This window comes from Pan paniscus, chromosome 7, assembly GCF_029289425.2.
Source record: "Pan paniscus chromosome 7, NHGRI_mPanPan1-v2.0_pri, whole genome shotgun sequence".
In the NCBI taxonomy this organism is placed as follows: domain Eukaryota; kingdom Metazoa; phylum Chordata; class Mammalia; order Primates; family Hominidae; genus Pan; species Pan paniscus.
The window spans coordinates 18119993-18146952 of record NC_073256.2 but is presented as its reverse complement, the minus strand read 5'-3'; the positions used below and the strand labels follow the sequence as shown (position 1 = coordinate 18146952).

General features: G+C 41.3%; 1 protein-coding gene across 2 annotated transcripts in view; it reads left to right on the top strand.

The window, feature by feature from the left end:
- Window positions 1-26960, top strand: part of CSMD1 (CUB and Sushi multiple domains 1) — a 2070470-nt gene that overhangs the window by 1656864 nt on the left and 386646 nt on the right. The window lies entirely within an intron of this gene.

Sequence of the window (26960 nt, the reverse complement as noted above, 5' to 3'; positions counted from 1 at the left end):
TATGTATAAGCACACATACACACAACAACTACATAATATGTAGTAAACTATTTTCTTTTCACCATTAATTTTTGAGACAAGAGAACTAAGAGGAATACTTTGAATACTTGCCAAAGATAACAGTTTTAAGAGTTGGTGGAGCCAGGAATGAACCTGTAGCTCCCACTTTTCGGTGCTTCCCATCATTTGTATGAACAAATCAATGTGGAATATGTTTTTAAAGATGTAAATGAAGAAGCCAAAAGAACAGGGAAATAAAAGAGATGCTGTGTTTCAAAAGTAGGAATTTGCAAAGTGATAACTGCCATTTTCAGCATTTTTAGTTCTGAAGTAAAAGAAAAAGCTATTTGCTGTGGATAAGTAATTAAAATTAACTAATTAATTAAAATGTTTAAAGTATATAAAATTGTCAAATCCTTCACTCATCTGATAAATGTAAAAACTGTATGATGCTGAACACCATGACATTAGAAATTTAAAAGTTTGGGTTTTTGAGCATAAACGTATCTTAGTGATGGATACCTTTATTTGATGGATAGGCAAAAAAGGTCCTGGAAAAGATAATAATCATCCCACAGACCCAGAGCTAATCCAGGTGCCTAAGAGGAAGATTAATCACCTCAAATCCCTCTTAGGAGGAAAAAATCACAGGTGAAGGATTGTAAGACTTTGGGCAAAAAATAGAATAAGTGTGGCTGAAATCATGAGGAAACCAGTTTTTCACTTTTGTGATAATACCATTGAAAAGACTGAGTAAATAGAAAGCCTATGAATTAATATTTATGCACAATAAACTGATAACAATTGATGTTACAAGACCAACCTATAATTATAAAATTTTTACTAGAATTTTACCTTCCAGGATTTCCCTCTCAGAAATGTCTCAAAGAGCTCTTGTAAAACCGTTTTGCTTGCAGATGGAATGAATGCTATTGTGATTGTTTTTTCCACTTCTCGTCCCTGTCGAGATGTTCAATGTATTTTGCTTTCTTACTTGGATGTCTTCATCCCCGCTTCCTTGCCCCTACACTAGTCTTAGAGGAACACAGATACTTGAGAAGAAAAACTGTTTGAAAAGCCTGTGGGTAAATTAAATTTTGTCCAATTACGGGGAAGTTCCATGCACATCTATGGTGTTCTTCCATTTCTCTTGCCACTGAACACATTTTCGTTGCTTTTTCTTTCAAATCCTGCTCCTGCTATGGCTCCCTGGGCAAAGAGCAGAAAACGTTGGCCTGGGATCCTCCCTCTCTCCTGGGACCTTACCCTTAACACTGCTGCAATTTGGGATCTTACTAAGCTCACTGTTTCCCTTCCTGTGGCTGCTTCACAGAAAACTCACGGTGCTCAGCTTGTATTTTATTTCTCATTACGTTTCCAACCCTAGTAACTGTTTCCCATGTTCCTCCAACTATTTCCAGTTGGAATGATTTCTCATTTGTAAACACTTGGTCTCATTTTCTCATGGTGATGCAAAAAGTATCCAGAAGAAGATTTATGCATACTGGAATTTCAGGGGCTTGGAATCAATGTAGGGATACTGAGCTGTTTCCATAATTCTGAAGCCTCTTCTGTTGTCCAGGTAGCAGTTAGGAAGGTCCATGTGCTCCAGAGCCGTGTGACCGGATGGAAACTAGAGGTGGTCGGCTTGTTCCATGATGATGTCCACCCTCCCTCACCCAGAAAGCTTGCGTCAGTGGGCGAGGCTCAGCCCTACCTGGACCCCACATGGATACTGTGACTCTATTGCTCCCAGGAATCCAGCATCACTTTAGGAAGTTTTCCTGTCACTTCCACTTCACTGAGTAACTTTGTAAAAGCTTGAATCTATCCATCTGTTTGTGGGCACTTTCCAATTCTACGGACATTTTTGATTACATAGTAGCACAAATGTTCTATAAATAGGAGAAAGAAATATTGGAGAGGATTGGCACTTAGCTCTTATTATAATCAATTTGACAGGAGTAATTTTCTTGTTCTCCCTGTTTCACCTTTTTGTTCCACCTGCAAAACCCAGACACTCCTCAGGTCTCCTTTGCAAGATTATCTTAGAGCTGGAACATACTGTCTGGTGAGAAGATATATTTGTAATAGAAAATTGGTGGTGCTGATGGCTATATAATCGAAATAGTATTAACCTCACATTAAATTGTTAGGTTTAAATATAAGTAAATAAGCTGAAGAAATCCCCAGCTCCCCAAGGTCATCAAATACCTGAATCAAATATTTATCCCAAAAAGATGTCTCAGAAATGATGACCGGTTAGATAAAATATTTTACGCAAGTTATTAATGCTTAAGACTGTGTAAAGACACTTTCAACTATTTTCAAAAGACTTTTGTAATTGCCTCTTGCTAGTTAATTGCATTACTTAAGGAAACATTAGTATTTAAATGTTTCAGATCCATAATTAATGCATATACATGAGTAGATTAGAAAATGTCAACAGAGAGTAAAATATATAGCTTAATAAAAAAAACGCTAACATTTTTAGAAATGGGTACCAACAATATTTGTGTATCCCTTAATATTTACAAAAGCATACACTTAGGGACCTTTCAATTTTACAATCCTGGTAATTCCAGGTCTTGGGAAATAGCTCCTTCTACTCTTCTTTATGAATTAAAAACCGAGTCTTCAGATATTTTAGTAATTTGCTGCACACAGGGAGTGGTGTAATTGCAACCCAAATCCAGGCCTTCTAACTGAATACCAGAATTGCTGGTGAACTTATTTTCAACGATTTCCGGTGATCCTCATTTGGCAGGCATCAAGTATATTGACCGATATTGGTACATGCAGAGGAATTGCCAGGGAAGAAAAGCCAGAGTATCTTTGGGCCAAATCGGAATAAATATGTTGCTGAATAGGCATTTATTAAGCAAGTACTGTTTTCTGAATAGTAAGTCAGACCAAAATAAAACTTTAAAAGTGTACCTTCATTACAAAACACTGCTTTTTATTACAGACTTGTCTATGTTCATACCAGATAATATGCTTCTGGTGTATCATGATGTCAAATGGAGCCATAACCCATAGCTCTGTGAAATCGGGGACAATGAGTGTCCACTTGTTTGTACTTCTTTGCACCTTACACAGATGTGTGATCTGTGACATAAGAAGCTTAGAATGGATGATTGTCATTCAAATTGTATTCCCTGGTGACACTGAGGGTCCACACAGCTGTATCAGGCAAGAAGTAAGAGTTTCACCTGAAGTAACAGAAGCATTGGATATCAGAGTAGCCCTCTGAGGGTGATTTATTGATATTGACATAGGGTTTCCGGTACATGGACCAGCTTCGTCAATTATTTCAAATTACGGAACTGGCATTCTGATGTTAAAGTCCCATTGGCCCTCTGATGAGATAAATCTATTTTGGGTACACCGATGGAACCAGAATTCTGAGCCTACAAAATCACCCAGGGAATGCTTTTGAAAGACAGCTGGCTAGCTTTCCTAAGGCAACCCCCCTACCCTTGGCTCTTAAAAGTCTCACCTTTTTTATAGAGAAGAGGACCCATAGTCAGGAACATCTTTAAAGTGTTCTCCAAACAGAGGCTTGAAGTGAAGGGCCTGTGAAAATGGATGAGGAATTACAGATGGGTATAAATGACATTCCAAAGAAACATTGAAAGGCTGGAGATGAACAACTGGATCTGCACGATAGAGCTGCCACAATTCCATATGGCAACTTTGTACCAATTATTTTAAAAAGAAAAAATAAAGCCCTTTCTCTGGAAAGTTAAAGTCCTCAGGATGCACCCTGCAGAAGTGCACTGGCCAGCCCTGAAAATGAGTCAGCTGCATAGCTGATATCACGGGAGAGGCCCTGACTCTGAGCCCAGGCAGTTTGCAACAACAGTGTTTAATTTAAAGACAGGGAAATAGGGACATTCAAAATTCTGTCTCTTCATCCTGCCCCACAACCAGATTTCTCATCCCTGCTAAATTTTCATTTTTGGGGTATCCTGAATTGGTCCCCTCATCACTATCCTGAGTTCTCTGTCTATCCCTTTCTTGTACTTAGCTGTGTTTTGATTTACACAGTTTCCATTATTTTATTTAAGTACTTGGTCAGGGTCTACTGCCCTCATTCACTTGCTAGTTTCCGTTCTGTGGACACTGACTCAACTTGTCAAGAAACGCCCAGCACCCACGCATGACTAAGCCACTCCCTGGGCATAGAGGCGTGGATGCCAGGGTGACCTGGACATGGAGATGAGACAGCCATACACGTGTGGTTCAACAACTGGACTCAGATATCAGATACGTTGTGTCTTGTGGCTGGTTTTAGCACCTCAGAGGGATGACAGACTCCTCAAGGGGGTCCTTTGGTATTTGCATTTATTTTTGGACACAATTCCAATCCCACAACGCCTGCTTGGCATTAAGTTTCATGAATGATATCGCTTGGGAAATAAAAGCATCTGCCAAAGTAGGAAGCTAGAGAAGTGTCTACAGTTCAGACGTGGTGAAGAGGCTCATCAGGGAAAACCTACCCGAGCTTCCCTTCCACAAAGCACCAGTGATTCCTGGCCAGGGGATATTGGCAGAAGTTTGAACAGAGGTAGAAGAAACATCATAAACACTTACGGTTTGGGTTTGTGGCAGAGCCACTCAAAGGAATACTTTTGTTTAATGACGCATAAAATAATCAGATCCCTATGGGCCGACTTTCTCTCTACCCACTAGGCCGATTCCAGGTGAATGTGTGATCAGTGCCCAAACTCCTGGGGAGCACTTGATCTCAGCAGACGCAAGACTGGTCTTTGAATCATTTTGAGATGGTTGAGCTTAAGGCCATGGACCTCTCTGTCCAGGCGCTGGTTTTGTGGATATGCATTCCCTGTACATCAGCATTAGACATAGCATTGATGAAAGAGTGGCCATCGCTTACCGAGAACATCTTCTGTCATTCTTTACACCTATCTCATTGTTTAGGCAAGACTGCCAACCACAAAGAGATCTTTGAAGCCATCAAAATAAACGCAAGCTTAAATTTTGGTTGTAGAATAAACCTTGTGGCTGAGGGTCAGGCACGGGTGTAATTATGCAGAACAATGACTTTCCCTGACTTGCTTCTAAGGGATGCTTCATAAATATTTGCTGAATAGGTATAAAAAGGTTTAATTAAAAACTGATGAATAATAGAAGCAATTTATTTCATCCAATTTGGTATGTTTATAAAAATATTTTCTGCTTTTGAAAGGTTCTAGACTTTGAGATAAGTAAGGAGACGGAAGATGGGGATAGGGCGAGTCGTTGTGTTGGTTTGGGGCAGAGTCATGTACTGAACCCTTTTCAGTCTTCTTCTTGTCATGCCCAGGGTTCCAGGGGATTAGTCAGCTGTGCTCTTGAGGCAGGGAGGCAGCAAGGCCTGGCCAACCCCAGCTCCAGCCTCCCCAGAAAGTTACAGTTCACAGGACACACGCTCAGGCACAGCTCCTGTCTAATCTATATAGCAACTGGCATAAGGTCAGTCTCCTAGAACTAACTGACTTTTTTTAGGGGAGCATTATTACAAGACCTGTGTTTTGGAGAAGGCTTGTTGGAGTAGGATCTGACCATCTCAGACATGCTACAGATTAAGGTCAATGCCAGGTGCTATATGAATTAGACAGGAGCTGTGCCTGTCCTGGAAGCCCACACACAGCCCAGGGCCAGCGATGCATGCAGCTGGGGGTGGGACTCTGAATCTGTTCTGAAAACAGGAAGTTAGGTGTGCAGGTCTCTCGCCCACTTTGGGAACAGTCTCTGGGTCCTCTGTCTGGATGGGCCCACAGGGCTCTGTGATGAAGTACCTGCTCTCAGTGTACCCCTTGCTCTGTGGTAAAGTGAGACAAAATCAGACCGGGGTAAAGCATCTTTCCTCTAGTTCCTTACTCTGTTCAATCCCAACCACCACACTTTTTCCCAGTGTTGATTTTATCTGTGAAGCAGGGACAATAATAGTTTACTTTCCTAACTTACGTAGAAAACACATATGAAATGGCTTTTGAAAACATCCAAGTGCTATGTGAATTTAAGTATGTTTTTCTTCAGACTGTGTAACAGGGGTCATGAAAAAGGCTATAGAAGGTGACACATATCTCTTGGCATAGGAATGCCTACAATTTGTGATGGGAAGTGGAGACAGTTCTCAGGGTTCAGGGGCCTTGGAAACACTCATAATACCCCAAGTTGCAAAGGGACTGATTAGCATGTATTGTAACTCACACGCGAAGGCCTTGCTATGATCTAACTTAATACTGATGAAAACCCCACAGTTAGTATTTTCCTACTGCTTTAGATATGAGGGAACAGAGGTTTGGAGAAACCTGCCCATGGTTCCATGGTTCAGGAGGGACAGGGATTTTTTTCTAACTTCAGTTACTCAAAGCACTTTGTATGTTAACCTGAACACAGTCCTATGGAAGAAATGTTTTCTAGGCTTAAGGATTACTCATAGTCCTCTGTATGTAAATTAGCCCAAAATAAAAATCTACAAGGGCTGGGTAGGAAGGTCAGACTTTTGAGAACAGAGAAGCCTTGGATCAGGTTTCTACCTTTTGCTCTTTGAACTTCAATCCATGAATTCACCTCTCTGAGCCCAGTCTCCACCCTGGCAAAATGCAAACAATAGTAAAGCACTGTGCAGATTTGTTGTGAGAATTAGTGACATCGTATAGAACATCCAGCTCTGTGTCTGCTCCACTCTTAGGTGACATTCCATACACAGAAGCCATTGTTACCATTAACCTTTATTTATTATTATTATTTTCTTGAGTCGGAGTCTCACTCTGTCACCCAGGCTGGAGTGCAATGGCACGAGCTTGACTCACTGCACTTCCACCTCTCAGGTTCAAGCGATTCTCCTGACTCAGCCTCCCGAGTAGCTGGGATTACAGGTACCCACCACCACACCTGGCTAATTTTGTATTTTTAGTAGAGACGGGGTTTCTCTATGTTGGTCAGGCTGGTCTCGATCTCCCGACCTCAGATGATCCACCCGCCTTGGCCTCCCAAAGTGACGGGATTACAGGCGTGAGCCACCATGCCTGGCCAAACCTTTCTTCTTATATGAAACCTGAGACCATTTGTGTTGTTGGGACACACACCAGTGGCTGTGTGTCATGGAGGGGAAATTGATCCTGTCACTGTGCTCTTGATGGCACGGTCATCAAAGTGACTGAGAGGTTGGAACTGTGAATTCCTAACACAGAGCACAGGGTATGGGCAAAAGGAACCATTAGAGGCTGGTTCACCAATACCCCTAACAAGCGACATGAGAGGGAGGGAGAGAGAAACATAGTGGTGTAGAATGTCCAACCAGCATTGACTGCAGGCACCTCCAGGGTCCTGGGCTCCTCTCGGTTTCATGAGTCATAGCTATGCTTCTCACTCTGCCATGAGCTGTATCAGAAATGTTTAAGAGACAGTATCCTCTCCTAGAATTAACTCACTTTTTTCAGGGGAGCATTATTACAAGAGTTGTGTTTTGGAGAAGGCTCGTTGGACTAGGAGCTGACGCTCTTAGACGTGCTACAGATGCAATGGGATCACCCAATGGTGAGACATTGCAGCTCCCCAGCAGGCTGTGCTGCCACTTACAGTGTGCATCTGCAGACTGCCTGGTCATACTCAGTTTAAAGAACATTAGAGAGAGACCTAGGAAGTCACACTCTACTTCCTCTACAAATTCAATGTGAAATAAAAAAGAATGGCATCCATTCTATAAAATGGCCCATCCATTTGCATCCTTTTGCATTGGAGCTCCGTATTTTTGTTTTTGCCACAATAAGTAAAAGGTGAAGGTGGGTGATTTGATATTGACGACTAATTCTGAACACATTACAACGAAGCCTGTGGATGCGAAAATTAAAGCATGGAGCTGTGGGTTTCTGTAGCTGTCACGCTGGTTTTATTAGCACATTGATACAATAAAAATGACATCAACATTAAATATACTATTATAAATGAGAGAGTGGCTTTGAAAATAAAAATGACATCAACATTAAACATACTACTGTAAATGAGAGAGTGGCTTTGGACAGGAATACACTCTCAAGACCGATACAGAGGCACTAAGCATTGTCATTTTGGTGCTTGAAAACAAGGAGAAAATATTGCAAGCATGAAATGTACACAGCTGAATGCAATCAATTACTGGAAACAAACCTGAAGGTGAAGAGCAGGGCATGTCAGAATCCATCATTTGGAGTCCCTGAAATTATGCGTTGACCAAGAGAGATAATACTTTCTTTATAAGATTGACTGATACCTTGAAAAGGTTGATGTCATTTTCTTCTGGCATCCTCTCCCACCTGTCTCTAGCCAAACACATCAGTAGACACTCTGTGTGCATCTCACATGGATTCTTTCAACGCCTTCACCTCCCTGGCTATGAGTAAGATATAAAAGGGCATCACGATGGGTCCCTGTCATCATTGATTACTTCTTTTTAACAACTAGATTTTGGAAATCCTATACAAGCCGAGGGGCAGTCCTCAAATGCACATTTTCTACAATCTAATTTTGTCAATAATAGAGACACTCACAGATTTCCCAGACATTCTTGGTTGTGATGAGTAAGCATTGCTGTTTTAAAGTAAAAGAGAGTACAGTATTCAAAGAATAGCATTCACTGCCTTCTTGGTTTTTACGGTGTATTATATTTTAGGAAATTGAGTCAAAGCATCTTTTCATCCAGTAAGTAGTTTTAAAAATTATTCACAACCATGCTAAGAACCAGGGGAAAGTATAGAATAGGGTTATAAAAATAAGGAAATATTCAGCCTGCACGTAAATCCACACTAACAGGTTTTTACTTATTTCAGTAAAGATTAAGATTATGGCAAACATATTATGCTGCTCTAATATCTACTCCTGGCATTGCACTATCTGTGTAGTCTGTAAATTGCAGTATCTATATATCATTTGTAAATAAAAGCTTAAGGCAAAATTTTGTTCTTACATAGCTGTTAACTTAGCTGAGAAAAACGTTGGGAAAATATCCAATAAGCAGTGTTTGTTTTTCCCACAGTTAACTTGTAGATAATTTTATAAAGTGTTTTCAAATTATAGGAAGTGTTGTGTACATTAGTTTTCTATTGCTCTGTAACAAAATACCACACATGTAGGGGCCTGAAACAGAACCGTTTCTTATCTCACAGCATCCGTGAGTCAGGAGCCCAGACACGGCTTGGCTGGGTCTTCCCTCAGGGTCTCACAAGGACGTGACCAGGTGTTGGCTGGGCTGTGGTCTCATCTGAGTGTCAGGGGCCTCTTCAGGCTGTCAGCAGAACTCAGGTCCTCACAGTGGTCAGACTGAGACTCCCAGCTCCTTGGTGCCACTGGCATTTCCGTGCCACGTGGCTGTGGTCCTCTCTGGGCAGGGTGTGTCCTTGCTGGCTTCTCCAAAGCCATGGGGAACCCTCACCTCATGGAGGCCAGACCCTCTTTCAAGGGCTTTCCATGGATTGAGTCAGGCTCCGTATCTTGACAAACTCAGCATCGACAGAACAGACACTTCCGTGGCATCTGGTGCTCTCACACTTGCCATGTTCAGTTTTCAGCTCAAGTCACAGACTGTGCCCACACTCAAGGAAGGAGAAGAATCATTCATACATCCAGGGTTGGAGCAGCAGGAGGTGAGGGCGTCAGGGTCCCTGCAACATCTGCCCCTCACAGTTTCCTATTTAGGAATGTTTTCCTTCCATCTCAGATAATTTCATTTTTAAAAAAAGGTGTGCGTGTGTGTGTGTGCACGTGCGCGCACTCCCACACACACTTGAAGACATAAAGTATATATTTAATAAAGGAAATGTACAATTCGTTGCTTACATGTACTTTTAAAGTTTCAGGAAATATTTCAGCTTACAGTAGTGAATCTGTTGTCTGCAAATAAAGCAGGTTTCAGCGGTGACATTCTGAATGGTCACAGGTATAGTTTTATTATGTACCCAAATCTTCCCTAAGCATAAGCCTCCCTGCAACTCCGGTCGGCCTTGCAGGCCCCTCCTCTCCTCTTCCCAGCTAATTCAGGCCCTAGCTGGAGAGACTCGGAGATGTCTGGTGGTGGGTGAGGAGCCGGCAAGCCCTCAGCAACTCCACCTTCCCTTCTCTGCTAGGGAAAGCTTACAAGAGGGTCTTATTCACATGCAAAGCAAGAGGACAGAATACAATTGTCATCAATGTTTAATCTTAGAGATGACGTTTTAAGGAAAAGTCTTTGTTTTCATGCCATCAAGCAGTAGTTTTGGATAATATCCGTGCATCTAATAGATATCTCAACAAACATTTACATTTATGTATTATACCTGTCATCATCTATCATCTATCCCTACGTATCTATCATGTGTCTATCAATTAATTGATCATCTATTGATTGATCATCCATGATCTATTATCATTCTATCTATATCCATCTATTACATATGTATCTACTGACTGACCAGGCAATTATCTATCATTATTTATCTGTGATCTATTTTTATCTATCTATCTATCTATTACCTGTCACCTGTCAACAATGATCTTCTGAATTTCTCTCTGGAGGACAGGACACTCTACTCTTACATAGGCCAGAAAAGTTGTACATTGAAATGAATCAAGTTTACACATAAAGAAATAGGAGTAACTGCTATTCAATATATCATTCACACAGTAACTTTAAAGATCTGGCATGAAGCCCTGAAGGTCAAATACCAAGTTCATTCCAGGTACATACGCAGGAGAAACCGCCAGCTGTGTCTTTGGGGGCCATGGTAAAAGAGAAATATTGGATAATATATCAATGAGCACTGACCACGTGCCAGGCAATTCACATTCATTGTCTCATTTTATCTCCAAAGTAGCCCTTTGAAGATGATCCTTTTGTTATTTTCAGTTTAAAGACAGGAAACCGAGGCTTCCATAAGTTAAGGTCCTATCATTAGTGAGTGGCAGCACCAGGATTCAAACCCCGTTAGTATAATCCAAAGCTCAAGAGCTTCCCACTGGTACATCATTAAGCATTCTGTGTTATCACCGCATCAGATAAAAATGGCCACCAACTCATGGCTACTGTTAGCAAACATCTGAAATTATGTGGGATTTTGATCAGTGCCTCTGGTTACATGATTCTTTACCACAGATATCAACGTTAGTTGCTCCCTCAGTCTGACATCAGAATCTAAATAGGGAAGTTGCTTTTCTTTTTCTTTTTTTTGAGACGGAGTCTCGCTCTGTCGCCCAGGCTGGAGTGCAGTGGCGCGATCTCGGCTCACTGCAAGCTCCACCTCCCGGGCTCACTCCATGCTCCTGCGTCAGCCTCCTGAATAGCTGGGACTACAGGCACCCGCCACCGCGCCAGGCCAATTTTTTGTATTTTTAGTAGAGATGGGGTTTCACTGTGGTCTCGATCTCCTGACCTGGTGATCCGCCCGCCTCGGCCTCCCAAAGCGCTGGGATTACAGGCGTGAGCCACCGCGCCCAGCACTGTTGCTTTTCTTTTATATTTGAAATATTTTATTTAAGATGTCATCTCTCATACGTGGTAAGAAGTAATATTTTAGTATTTTCATGAGGTAAATAAAAAATAAAAACAGTTTTGCTATAGTATCCTACCTGCTGATAATTCATTCCTATATCCATGGGAGAGCAACAAAATTCAAAATTAAGTATTTGCTTTTTAATCTTAGTTTATTATTGTAACTTTTGTTTTAGATTTGGGGCACAGGTGCAGGTTTGTTATTTGGGTAAACTCATGTCACGGGGGTTTGTTGTACAGATTATTTGGTGACCCAGGTACTAAGCCTAGTACCCATTAGTTATGTTTGCTGATCCTCTCCCTCTTCTCATCCTCCACCCTCCAATAGGCCCCAGGGTCTGTCATCCCCTTCTTTGTGTTCATGAGTTCACACCATTTAGCTCCTGCTTAGAAGTGAGATCACGAGGTATTTGGTTTCCTGTTTCTGCCTTAGTTTGCTAACGATAATACCCTCCAGCTCCGTCCATGTTCTCACAAAAGACATGATGTCATTCCTTTTTATAGCTGCGTAGTATTCCATGGTGTATATGTACCACACTTTCTTTATCCAATCTCTCGCTGATGGGCACTTAGATTGAGTCTGTGTCTTTGCTATTGTGAATACTGCTGCAATGAACATATGCATGAGTATGTCTTTATGGTAGAACAGTTTATGTTCCTCTGAGTATAGGCAAGTTGTTTTTAACCATATGTTCCTTCATTGTTTCTAAGAAAATGAAATGAAGAATGCTATAGTAATTGAAGAAGTTTATCAGTGTAAGGAGAAATCTCTTGAATGACATTTCTGTCTGCAGGGCTCTCTACCTACTGCCCTGCTTTGACCTGGGAGGAGCTGCACCCAGGGATGGGGCCACACCGTGACTGCCATGGGCTTGAGCTTCTTATACTGTCCATTCCTCCACACAGAACATCAAACATTTCATCTCATGACTGTGTGGCTATAAACATCAATAGATGATTGTACATTAATACAGTTTCTTTAACCCAGAAATTTACTTTTTTCTTCTGATTTAAGGAAATTAAAGCATTTCCATGAGCCTCTAAAGAGACTGTGGGCCCTAGGCACTGTGCCCTGTGCCCCTAGCAAGTAAGTTAGCCCCTAGCAGACAAGGAGAGAAGGCAGAAAAGGCTCACTCACAATGCAGCACCCTGCGCAGAGTGATGGCATGGCCTCTGCTCACACTCTTGAGTTAGCACTGGTCCTGCAGGCCCATGTGGCCCCGGGGCTGGGCAACTCTTTCTGGTAATGGGCTTTACTTTTGATGGCAGGCAGACCTTTGTAGTAGCCTGAGCTCCAAACTGTGAAGGGGGTGCACTCATGGTACATGAGAAAGGTAAATACTGCTGTCTGTGATTGCATAAGCCTTGGGAAGGGAACTGCTGCACATTCTCATGGGGAAAAGATGTTAACTAGATAACAGTAGTCTGTGTGTGGCTGCCTCAGTTTCCCCGTTCATCATATATGCTCCCCTGTAATGTGGAACACATCTCGAACTCTCCATTTGCTTGCAGGGTCTTTTCTGTCCCCTGCTTATCATTCCTTTCTCCTGCAGAACGGGGCTCTGTCACTCTGCAAATGGGTCATGATGAAGCCTGCTCTTAGGGGTCCGGCTGTCCAGAGTCCCCTTTGCTTGCTGGAAATGTGTCTTATAGGGTTCACTTTTGCTGTCAATGACCACTTTCCTAGCTCAGCCTCCTCTGTTATTGATAATATCCTAAAACAAGGTCACTTTTCAATGCCCTCTTGAGTGCTATGGCATCGCGTCTCTCCTTCAATTACGTATCTTCCACCTCCATTCTATGCCAACAACTGGCATCTTCTCTCTCCCTCAACTACATATCTTCCACCTCCATTCCATGCCAACAGCAGCCTCCATATTTAGGTAAATTTTTTCAGCCCTAGGTTCTTCCTGATGCCTTCTTCACTTCCCTTTGGTACATGATAATGGAATTCTGGGATGTAATAGACTTGAGCCCAAGCACGTTATAATAAAATACTTGCTGTCTTATTTTGAAGGAATGATATAATGACCTTAAGACTCTTCATGGATATTACTAAGAGTTTAGTGCCTTTTATTTAAAAGATATCATATATAACTAATTCCCCAATTTAATTTAAAATTTATTTCACATTTTTTGTTTATAAATTGGATGACAAAAGCCAGATTTTTTTCTTTGTTTTTTATTACTATCTTGTTGGTTTCACATGAACCTCATCCTCTGCCAACGTATTTTGTGTATTTTTGTCAACTCTGATAAGACTGTGGATATGATAACAGGATATTTTCTGAACCCTCAGACACATAGCCCACTATATGTACATTGGAGAGACTTGGATTGAAACTGATCATTGCTGTGGGCCAGGAAAAACAGGAATACATTTTAGGCCAAAGATCATATGACAGTCTGAACACAATATTTGAAGTATTTGGAGGGTGTAGCAACAGACAAAATTTTGTAAGTTATTCTGTGCAGATATTTAGCATTGGGTGCCCAATGTGAGGTCACACAAATTCTGATAGGTGGATAAACTGTAAAAGTCACTCAGGTTCAGATGATATTCAGAGAGGAAGCAGAGGTGCCTTAAGCAGCATATAGTCAGGCAGAGCTCCAGTGAAAAGCGCCAATGTGGAAAAAGCATTTATGAAGCAGAACCTATGCTTACAGGAATGTAGGACACAGGCAGACTGTCAGATTAGAGGCTCAGACCCAGAAGAAGGCATCGGTTTAATTAGAGACGCATCCAAGAACCAGGTTTAGGGAAAGTAAGTGGCTTGGATTTTGACAATGAATCACAATAGCAGAAACAAACCAGCAGCAGGATGCTCTCATTGTGAGTCTGAGAAAGCGGATGGCTTTACCTGCTGTAGAAGGACAGGGTAGTTTCTAGAAACTGGAACCCGAATTGGCTGGCAATGCTGGAGATGCCCCAATTATACACAGAGATGCATTCTGGGTGAGGGCTAGTTAGGGCATTGGTCATTTACAGAGTTCAAGGTGACCCAATTAAAGGATCTGGGTCACAGTGAATATCCATGGAAGACCAACAGAAGGACCCAGGGCATATGCAGGTGAAGAGAAATGAGGACCTGGAGCTGAAGGAAAAAACACAACATTTACTTATTTCACAATTTGTTTAAAAGATAAACTGATTTATTATAAAAAATAAACTAAGCACTTAAATCTAACAAAGTTACTTTACTTCCTTATCTAAAAGTATTCTGTATGTGCTCATTTCTTCAGTTCTATTCCCCCAAAATGAGTGGTCTACCTCAAACTTTACTATTCCCAGGTCACTATTGAAACAATTATCCTATGAATTCTTATTGAGTACAACATGGTGACATTCAGTTGTGGAGAAAGAAAAGTTGATTTCTAACAGACATTAAGCCGATATTATGTTAATAAAAAGATGTGTATGTTAAGAGGAAAATTAACTTGTAAACTCAGAATTTTCTGTGCTATAAAAAAGATAGTATTGTAGGCCGGGCGAGGTGGCTCATGCCTGTAATCCCAGCACTTTGGGAGGGCGAGGTGGGCAGATCACAAGGTCAGGAGATCGAGACCATCCTGGTTAACATGGTGAAACCCCATCTCTACAAAAAATTAGCCGGATGTGGTGGTGGGTGCCTGTAGTCCCAGCTACTCGGGAGGCTGAGGCAGGAGAATGGCGTGAACCCAGGAGGCGGAGCTTGCAGTGAGCAGAGATCATGCCACTGCACTCCAGCCTGGGTGACAGAGAGAGCCTGTTTCAAAAAAAAAAAAAAAAAAGATGGTATTGTAAAGATGTCAAGTGTTAATGCCAATGATGAGACAGGAGGATGACTATGCACGTGTTTGTGTGATTGAATCCTTGCCAACCTTTCCACTTGTTTTTATTTTTTGTCTTTTTTTTTTCCTTTTAGTGGAGAGTGGGGTCTTGCTTATTGCCCAGGCAGTTTTTTTTTTCCTTTTAGTGGAGAGTGGGGTCTTGCTTATTGCCCAGGCAGGTCTTGAGCTCCTGGGCTCATGCTATCCTCCCACCTCTTCCTCCCTAAGAGCCGAGATTACAGGCATGAGCAAACCTTTCCTATCAATGTATCAAGACATAGCCATACATTTTTATTAACTTACACCTTGTAAGAATCCTGAAAAGGCATTTTTACACTTCTGCTATAAGAAAAGAAAGCCTAGAAAATATTCTTCAATAGAATGATTTTCAGTGGAAATATCACAATAGATAAGGCAGTCTAAGCAATTCCAATACAATAGGGAGACAGGCTGCCTGAGAGTACCTAAGAGGAAATTTATCATGAAACAAGGTGGGCATTTTACAAGGAGGGAAGACATCCCCATCTCTGGGAATGCAGACATACAATTCCTGGTTTACGTTAGAAAGTGTTACTTTTATGTGTCTATTTTAAGCTTTGAAACAAACGTTTAACAATTGTAAAACATAAGGCACTTGGGGCCAAACGTGACAACATTCAGGAGAGGGCAAGTTTGGGATGTGTCTTTGTAGCACGTCAGTGCTCTGAAACCGACACACCTCATACCTTCGTCTGTTTCAAGGTGAGGCTGCCCTAAAAACAGGACATAAATCTTCATCCATTTCTCAAAGGGAGGAAGGTGGAAAGTACCACGATGACCACTGTAAGAAAAGACAGTGACACAAGATGATGCTTAACTGATGGACTCAATGTCAAAAAGCAGATTAGAGGTAGAGGTGGGCATATATTCCAGTCTCTTACCGTTTAATATGATGTTTTATCATCCTTGCTAGCTGACCAACATGTATATCATCGCGAAGACGGAACTGTCAGTGTATGATGTTGTCGAACGTCCCACTGAAACCATTCTGTGCTTGGATTCTGTGGGAAGAAGCCAAGCATTCTGTGGCCGTAATGGGAGATTTGCTTAATAAGGGTCTGTGATCACCCGGGTGACCGCGGTCATGCCCTCAAATCCTACAGAGTTCATGTCAGTCTAGGACCAGCTTTTCCACTGATTTGAATAATTTCCTGCAAGGTTTAGTTTTGCCAATTATTTTCTCTTATTTGCATAATGAATTATTCTTTATATTTTGTGATAATCTGATAGTGGATTCACATTGTTATTTACTTTCGTTTTTGGGTTTTTGTGGGTTTTTTTGTTTTGTTTTGTTTTTTTGAGACGGAGCCTCACTCTGTCGCCCAGGCTGGAGTGCAGTGGTACAATCTCGGCTCACTGCAACCTCTGCCTCCCGGGTTCAAGCAATTCTCTTGCCTCAGCTTCCCGAGTAGCTGGGATTATAGGCGCCTGCCACCATGCCCAGCTAACTTCTGTATTTTTAGTAGAGACGGGGTTTCACCACGCTGACCAGGCTGGTCTCAAACTCCTGACCTCAGGCGATTTGCCCGCCTCGGCCTCCCAAAGTGCTGGGATTACAGGCATGAGCCACCATGCCCAGCCCACGTTGTTATTTACTTTCATCATGTGGAACTAATTGGGGAATATGTTGTTGGCCACCAGTACTTGGAGAAAGACAAAAGGACCTAGAGGAGGATGACATAAATAATGTAATTATGAGGATCCAACTCAAGGCTTACTACTTAAGTGTGAAATAAAATGAAGGCCAACAGATGATATCATCAAATGCTATAAAATCTAAAATGTTATGATAGGAGCGATGACAGAATATTTTCCCATTCTTCTCTAGGGGTAATAAAAAGTGATTGTGATTGTATTAGTCAGTCATGGATGCATTGCATTTGCAAGGTTCATTTGTAGGAAGTTAAGCAGCATGGAGACCTGGACACCGTCTCAGAAGAAAACACTGGGTAAGGGGTCACAGGTCATGCTGTTTCTGATTTTGATTTTTGTTATGTAGGTCATTTTTAAGGATGTCGTTAAAAGAAAAAATGTTCTAAAATCTATTCAGATTCAAAATTGTTATTTTTCTCTGCTCCACAAATTCTGACATAAAAACATTTGAAGCCTATTTGTATTTCTACAACAAATGCTTTTTTTTCTTTTAAACCAAGTAAAAATTTCAGAAAACACTAATATGAAAATAATCCTGTCAATTAAATTCCAGTGCCAGGCAACTAGACCGAGGAACATGAAAACATACCAAGGCAATTGGGAATATTGAGCTTGAAATTTGCAAAGATCTGAAGTGATACAATTAGCACCATTCAATAGTAAATGCCAAGATTGAACACTCACTGTCAGATATTTTAAAAATGATGGAAGGTGGGGTGAAGGAAACTCCCCCTTCTGGGTCCCTGGGGGTTAGATATGTGTCTATTTTAACAGTGATGAATAGTGGGGTGAAGGAAACTGCCCTTCCTGGGTCTCAGGGGTTAGGTGTGGGCCTATTTTAACAACGATGAAAGGTGGGGTAAAGGAAACTCCCCCTTCTGGGTCCCTGGGGGTTAGATATGTGTCTATTTTAACAGTGATGAATAGTGGGGTGAAGGAAACTGCCCTTCCTGGGTCTCAGGGGTTAGGTGTGTGTCTATTTTAACAACGATGAAAGGTGGGGTAAAGGAAACTCCCCCTCCTGGGTCTCTGGGGTTGGGTGTCGGCCTATTTTAACAGTGACAAAAGGTGAGGTGAAGGAAACTCCCCCTCCTGGGTCTCTGGGGTTGGGTGTGTGTCTATTTTAACAATGATGAAAGGTGGGGTGAAGGAAACTGCCCTTCCTGGGTCTCTGGGGTTGGATGTGTGTCTGTTTTAACAATGATGAAAGGTGGGGTGAAGGAAACTGCCCTTCCTGGGTCTCTGGGGTTGGATGTGTGTCTATTTTAACAATTATGAATGGTGGGGTGAAGGAAACTCCCCTTCCTGGGTCTCTGGGGTTACGTGTGGGCCTATTTTAACAATGATGAAAGGTGGGTTGTAGGAAACTCCCACTCCTGGGTCTCTGGGGTTGGGTGTGTATTTTAACAGTGACGAATGGTGGGTTGAAGGAAACTCCCCCTCCTGGGTCTCTGGGGTTGGGTGTGTGTCTATTTTAACAATGATGAAAGGTGGGGTGAAGGAAACTGCCCTTCCTGGGTCTCTGGGGTTGGATGTGTGTCTGTTTTAACTATTATGAATGGTGGGGTGAAGGAAACTCTCCTTCTTGGGTCTCTGGGGTTAGGTGTGGGCCTATTTTAACAATGATGAAAGGTGGGGTGAAGGAAACTCCCCTTCCTGGGTCTCTGGGGTTACGTGTGGGCCTATTTTAACAATGATGAAAGGTGGGTTGTAGGAAACTCCCACTCCTGGGTCTCTGGGGTTGGGTGTGTATTTTAACAGTGACGAATGGTGGGTTGAAGGAAACTCCCCCTCCTGGGTCTCTGGGGTTGGGTGTGTGTCTATTTTAACAATGATGAAAGGTGGGGTGAAGGAAACTGCCCTTCCTGGGTCTCTGGGGTTGGATGTGTGTCTGTTTTAACAATGATGAAAGGTGGGGTGAAGGAAACTGCCCTTCCTGGGTCTCTGGGGTTGGATGTGTGTCTATTTTAACAATTATGAATGGTGGGGTGAAGGAAACTCCCCTTCCTGGGTCTCTGGGGTTGGATGTGTGTCTGTTTTAACAATGATGAATGGTGGGGTGAAGGAAACTCCCCTTCCTGGGTCTCTGGGGTTGGATGTGTGTCTGTTTTAACAATGATGAAAGGTGGGGTGAAGGAAACTCCCCCTCCTGGGTCTCTGGGGTTAGGTGTGGGCCTATTTTAACAATGATGAAAGGTGGGGTGAAGGAAACTCCCCCTCCTGGGTCTCTGGGGTTAGGTGTGGACCTATTTTAACAATGATGAAAGGTGGGGTGAAGGAAACTCCCCTCCTGGGTCTCTGGGGTTGGATGTGGGCCTCTTGGCTCTGCTACGCAGCTGCTGCTTCATCTGTCATATCCCAGGTCATGTGTTTCTTCTATAAACACAACGTTGTTTTTGAAAACTCTTAGTACTGAAATGCTATAAAATTTTTTTAAAAAATCAAAGAGTATTTTAACTGTTGAAGAGTGTTTAAAGTTTTCTTATGATGATTTTAGGCAAGTTTCCCTTTTAACTCCTTCTAAAAATGGGGTGAGTAAGATCATGGGTGTGGAGTGTGTGAGAGAGAGAGAGGGGTTGAGAATGGACCAACGTTTCTGGCTTTGGTGACTATTAGTGACTTGGGAAAATGGGGAAGGGTAGATTATTGAAGGTAAAAATAAAGAGAGATAAGATTTTATTTAGGGGTAAGACTTGGGAAAATGGGGAAGGGTAGATTATTGAAGGTAAAAATAAAGAGAGGTAAGATTTTATTAAGGGTGCAAGAATGTTGAGGTCCCTTGTCGTTTGCATTAGGTTTTTAATCTTGCTGTCATGTGAACCATAGATTATAGATGTCCACGAAGTCAGAAGTTGCCCATTGGACATCATACAACCTACTAATAAGACAATGTTAGACAAAAACACAATGTTAGAGGTGGAAAGATAAATGACAGATGTTTTTAAAACCCCATAATTTACAGGACAGTGATGACTTGAATTGTAAATGAGATGAAGAAAGGAATAAACCATGACTCTGAGGTTTAGGTTCTGATGAGGAAGCCTTCAGTCCCATTAAGTTCCATAGGAAAAAAAAACAAAAACAAAAAAAAGCAAAAAACAATTCAGAGACTTATCTAGGAATCACAGCGCTTCCTAAGTCAGGAATTTGCCATTATGTTAACCAGAAATCAATTTCCTTTGTTAAGAATAAGAAAATGATTTTGTAAGCAGACTGGACAGGAGAAATGCCTCCTTGGTGATGTTTGAGGTTTGCGGGTTAAGTAGAGGTACTCGTGATATGCCCTGGATGGGCAACCTTGCCCCACTGGCTGTGGACTCCACTGCCATGATGTCTGACACCTCCATAATGCAACCACACCTGGAGGCCAGGTGACCAGGGGCGTCCCTACAACTTTGGTCAGTTTACTGGAACCTGGTGCATTATACATCCTGGCCAATGAAACCAACTGAGGGAACAAGGCAAGAAAGTTCCATAGGTAGTTATGTATGTGCATGGATTAGCTCTCTCTTCTGGAAGCTTCCAGAAGCCTTAAGGCAATTTAGCGTAAAACAAGATCTACATGAAATAGGCCTATTTGGAAGAAGAAATTCTTTATCTGTGCTCTTAGTACAAGATTTGAAGGAAATGCTAAGAAATTTCTCATTCTTAAATGTAAGTTCTTATTAATTTGAATGTTCGGTCATTTAACTAATACTGTAAAGTGTAAGAGACCTAAAGGAATAAAATGACTCTAAGTGAAAATATAAAAATAAAATGATTCATCAGGAGGTGAAGGAAAATGTTCTGCTCCTGTTGGAAATCTGTGCTGTTATTCATGTTCCTGGCTATGAAATGTATTGAAAATATTTGTCAGTTCATCTATCATCCTCAAATTCATTATGACCAAAATAACAGTATTTGGTATTCATAACACTGAAGATATCTGCACTGACTTTCATATATTATGTAAAATAATCCATGGAAATGTTTATTATGTAAATACGTCACCAAACATTTCCACACTGATATGTAATGAAAGCTGATGGAATTCCCTCTTCAGAAAAACACGTTATGAAACTGTGTAGGTTCCATTTTAGGATTGCTAAATAATATTGAATCCATTCTGAAATTCCCCTAATTGCATATTTCTGGTTGAGTGCTATTTTTAAATCCTCCCAAATTTTGTAAAAATCAGAAAGTGTTAAAATTTGAAACACATTTATTTTCACGATTTTGAAAATCAGCTAACTTTTTATTTAGAAAATACAGTTAACTTTATGTTTTTATAACACTTTTTGAAATCACTAGAAGCTTACTACTTTATTTGAATCAAAGGCACTTACAGACACATTGTCTAGAATTAAAATAAGCACCAGTTAAATATAGTAACATGCGTACATTTCATTGTTTCCACTTCACTGCCAGACTCAGGGGATACAGTAAACAAGGCATGTTCTCTGGGCTACCCCTGCCTTCAGGGAGGTTCATTTCTAGACGAAGTAATGAGGTATTTGCATGGGGAAACTTGGAAGAATTAGATACACGCAGAGCACCTGTCATTGCCTACTTGTTGTGGGATTCACAGGAAATTCAGGGAGGAGGAAGAGCCTTCAGGAGAAATATGCAGGGTAGGGTAGGACAGCTGCAGCTGTAAGGGAGTTTGATCTTAAAGGGCAGGGAGGATCTGGACAATACTACGGCACAAAGCATCATGAGCCCTGGTGCAGAGGGCATCACCAGGTGGCAGGATCCTTAGAAGACTGGGACCAGGGTGAATACTCACTATGGTGTCTTGGCGACCCGTTAGTCAGCAACAACAGCAATCTTGTGTGCAGTGAGGGAGGCTTAGACTAAGCACTGGAAGATTAGAAAGCAAAGGATTCGACCCACCTGATGGTGGGTGCAGGGGGCTTTGCACGATTTCGGTGGCTAGGTTCACAGGAGCAGTGGAAAGAAGGGAGGCGAAGGTGGAAGAGATTGAGAGTTGTGGGTCTTTCAGATGAATTGGGAAATACAAAAGCGATGCCATTTTTGGGGAAGAGATGGAACTCACGGCCTTTATTTGCAAAAATGTTGGTTACGTACTCCATTTTGCTTTGTATTTGTATTTTGCTACTGACGCTTTATGGTCAGTGAGGTGCAGAATATGCATGTCAGGGGCAAAGGTGTGCGGCAAGTAGGCGTTGTATCCCCATAGGCAGGATGACCCTGCGCGCTCGCTCTGCAGCCGCGTGGCTTAGGTTATTAATGGCTCAGGAATAAGCCCAGAGAGGATGGGCTGGCACCTGCAAGCCACAGTTAGGATGATGGATGGCAATCACTCACTCAGCAGAAATTCTTTCAAAGAATGAGATATGGAAAAGGAGGAACTGCGCTCTTGCGTCCTAACGCAGCGGTGGTCTAGTTGAGGCTGTCACTTCTCTGGAATTGACCACCTGGCTCCACTGCTCAAGGTGGTGAATTCTTACATATGGTGGGACAATTTCTTTGTATTTATTAGTTGTAGAATAAAAAAAGTATCAGCCTATGAGTCATAACAGCAGCAGTAAATTCAGGTATTGTTGATAATCCCTTATATTTACACGGATTTTACTTCTATGAGGAGCTTATTGTGTTTTCATAAATCCTTTACTTTTTCTTGTAAAAATCTCTACAGCATGGGGGAGCCAAGCAATAAGCACTGCCCTTCACAGCTAAGATGTGAAGGAGGCACGAGGCAGGGGCAGGGTGTGTGAGGGCTGAGTCCGGGACAGAATTTGGGAAGAACTCTGTTGTCTCCCATTTCTTCTCATCCTCTGTCCCTCTCCAAACTAGTGCCAGGGCCACGGGCCCCACTGCTTAGTTGGACTCTTGTAATCGTCATTATTTTGTAGGTGATTTTCAGGATTATATGGGACAGCACAGACAAACCTGCCGGATGAATTGTGTGGCACAGAGTATGTCTTCTTTGTGCGCTGGTAGCAGCCCCTCTATGCTGGGGTTCATGGTGGTGATGAGGTTCTGGGCCAGACACTCCTGAAGTTGGGGCCCAGTCTATTCACTTGGTTTCTAAGCCACTGGTAGAGACTTAAGTCTAAGGTGATAACAATAAATTAACCAGAGCTGCTATTTCTCCATTAAAATAGTTTTTTTAATGAGTCATCAATTTGATATTCCCATCCAAGAGCAAATAAATATAAATATAAGCATTACTGAGATTTAGACAATGAAAATTAAAATTATGTGCTGAGAAACCTACACTACTAATGAAGAATTACTTTAAAAATAGCTCGGCTGACGTGTTCCTAATGTTCTTCTGACACTTTTCTTACCATTTTTAATCAATTTAGTTTTTCTTCAGCAATCCGGCAAAAAAAACAAATAATCTGAGAATTCTCCCATCTTTAAAAATAATCATATAATTCAATTTCACAGAAACTCTCATGTTTCTTTTTAAAAGTTATTGTTGAATGTGTGTGGAAGTGTTTGAAAGCATAGAATTATATTTCAATATAATTTAGATACATTTTAATTATGGTATTTGGGATATATTGGTAGAACTATCTTTTACTTGCCACCTTTTTCTATATATTGGCTCTATATTAATATTTAATTACACAAGCTATCAAACTCTGTTTTCAATTATGTTTAATTTGAATCCTATATTGACTGACATAAAATTATACCAAATTGTTTGTGTATTGCAAAGATTTTCATTTGTACTTTGCCATGAAGACTCTGCAGTGGTTCTAATCCCTGTGGTTAAATCCTAAAGAACCAACACTAGTTAATCAAATGCTCGGGATAGGCAAGATATTTTTAAGCAATTAGTAATTTTTGGAGCTAAAAACAGAAATATGTGAGTTTCATTTTTTTGACCATTTATTCCTAGTTTTTTTTTTTAAAGCTAGGCCTTTTCAGCAAGGAAGTTACTTCTTCAATTATTATCTGGATGCAAGACACATAAACAGCCCCAGTTTGTTTTGCAGTATGTTCTGAGGATAATCAAATTCTGTTCTGTGTAAGGGAGTGATCCATAGGGTTGGCTGAATCTGTGTTGTTGTGTTTCTGGGTCTCCCTTTGTATAAATGCACATATGTGTGTTTGTATGTTTTTATTATTTGTAAAGCTGAAAGCAGCACCTGCCATCAAGCATGACCTGTGTTAGTTTACAGTCACCCACCTGCCCCGTGGAAAGCACAGGGGGCTCCTTTGGAAGCAGCTGCATTTATTTCTTGGTGTGTGGCTGCCTGTGTGTGTGGGCTGCCCTGTGCTCGGATCTGGCTTCCACAGAAACCCTGCAGAAGGAACCATGAGACTCCAGCTAGGGAACGCTTGTGACCACAACCCAAAAAGCAAATGCTTTCTCACTCTCCTCATGCACTTGCTATAATACCTCCAATTAAACTCTGAGTCCCAAAAGGCAAGACCATGCTTATACACTGAAAGACAGCATTGTGTCACGAAAGATAATGCATATTAAGTGCTTAATAGGTATGTGTTGAATGAATGAATAGGCATCCTTTTAATAGGGAATATGTTAACTTTTATATGTTATCTTTTATCTACACAGATTATGAGTTTCTGGTGAGCAAGGACTGAGGTCAATTAATTTTGTATCTTCAGCGTCTAGCAAAATATCTGAAGCCGAGTAGGCACTTCATATACTAACTAAGCGATTGCATTAATGAATTAATGCTGTAGGCCAGAGGATATGCTACTCCAGATATGTGTTCTCAATTAGAGAACTACAGAGATTTTCTATTTTTTCATTACTTTTTTTCATTTTAACACCTATTAAAATATTGGAACAAAAGGAAAACATTATAGTAAGAAGTTATACTATCAAAGATATTTCATAAATAAAAATAGAATATTACAAGCCTAAGGTACTGTATATAATTTACTAGCTTCATCATCAGGAAAGAAATCATAATTAAAAGTAAATTTAGGGAGAAGGCCAAATGCCACAGCTCACGCTTGTAATCCCAACATTTTGGGAGGCCAAGGTGGGCAGATCACTTGAACCCAGGGTTTTGAGCCCAGCCTGGGCAACAAAGGGGAAACCCTGTCTCTACAAAAAATACAAATATTAGCTGGGCATGGTGGCCCACATCTGTGGTCCCAGCTACTCAATAGGCTGAGGTGGGAGGATCACTTGAGCCTGGTAGGTCAAGGCTGTAGTGAGCCGAGATGGCGCCACTGCACTCCAGCCTGGGTCACAGAGCAAGACCTTGTCTCAAAAAATAACATTAAAAGTTCACTTATAGAGTAGCAGCTTTATTTTACATGAAATTTTACTAAACACAAAATTTATAACATTTTAAAGTTAAAAGGTGTACAAGGCATGATATTGTAAACACATCAAGTAATGATACCAAATAAACGTAGTATTAACCAGATAACTGTAGGCTGGTTCTACCTGACAAAAGGAGCCATCCTTACACAACCACACAGAAGTTCCTATTAAACAAAACAAACAAAATTAAGCCATTCTGGGCTTTTTATTTTTTAACTATTCACCTCTTGCTATACAAAGAAGTGAGTACAACAAAACAAACACTTAATTGGGAAAAAATAGAAAACGTAATAGAAAACAGGGACCAGAACAACAGAGAATACAAGTCCACACTTGTGTGATTAAGTGTCAATGTTGACTCATACTGTCTATGCCTATAGCTTGGGTAGTTATTGCGATTACTATTTCTTAGGATGTCTAATTTCCCTGTGAAACTCCATAAGGACTGAGATTGTCTTGCTCTGTGCTCCTAATGCTCCTAACATATCCAAAGCATATTTATTTTTAATTATTTCATAACAGGTGTTATCAATGAAAGATGTATTCCTTTTCTGGGTTAATACAGGGGATCTCTGCTATGAGAGGACCAGAATAATTATGTGACAACAATGCTGATGATTCTCCTCTTCCTCCCTCACCTCTCCCATGAGCTGCATTTTTCTCTGGTGTCCTCTCTTCATCACAGACCCCCATCTATCATCTACTGAGTCTTCTGTCTCCACTCTCACTCAGGCTCAATTTGCAAAATAATATTTGTGCATGCTTCATCCATGCACACACTCTTGCCTCATCCCCTCCCTACATCCACTGACACAGGCTCCTTTCCAGCACTAAATAAATACTTTTGCAGATTTTCCTGCTTGTCCTTTCTTTCTTCTTACCCATGTCCATATTCCACATTGCTTCTGATTATCTCTCTGAAATACGAATATATTTGTGTCACTTTCCTGTGCAATCTTTTCTGTTGCCTTTCCCCCACTGCATGCTGAGTTGGTCTCCACTCCTTGGTGCTGCAGCCAAGTCCTTTCCCGTCTTTCCCGTGACCTTTCCTGTCTTCCCTTCAATTCCTGTCTCCATCATAATGGCCACACGTTTAAAAGGAAGCATCAGCATATACAAATGTTCCTGTAAATTGGTGTTCCCAACTGCCATGCTATTTGAAGCCTTTTCCACCTGGACTGTTCTCCCTCTGAGTGGATGGCGTCCAGGGGGCCCCTAGACCTGCTCAAACCCTCTCTCCTGCAAGGCTCACTGAACCCCCCCAGCTACCAAGATACTAGTTTCCTTTGTCCCTCTCAACCTTCACGCAAACCATAGCATTCGTGTTGTTTTATAAGTATTTATTTTCCTATCTGTCATTCATTAGACAGGGGAAGATAGGAGCCCTGTTTTATTTTACTCTTCTCACCATGCCCCAAAAAAGTTCCTGACAGATTTGAAAACATTTTTTTACAGCTCATTATTTTCCTTTATTTTTATTGGCAAGTAATTATTACACATATTCATGGGGCACAGGGCACATGGTGATGTTACAATACATACAGTATATAGTTAGCACCTAATTGTAAGTTCTTACCACCTTGTACAAATTAGAACAATATTTGCCAACTGGATGTATTTAAAGATGAATTTAGAGTGAAATTATTTCAGTTCATCCATGTAGGTGCCTGATCCTGGTCTTGCCCC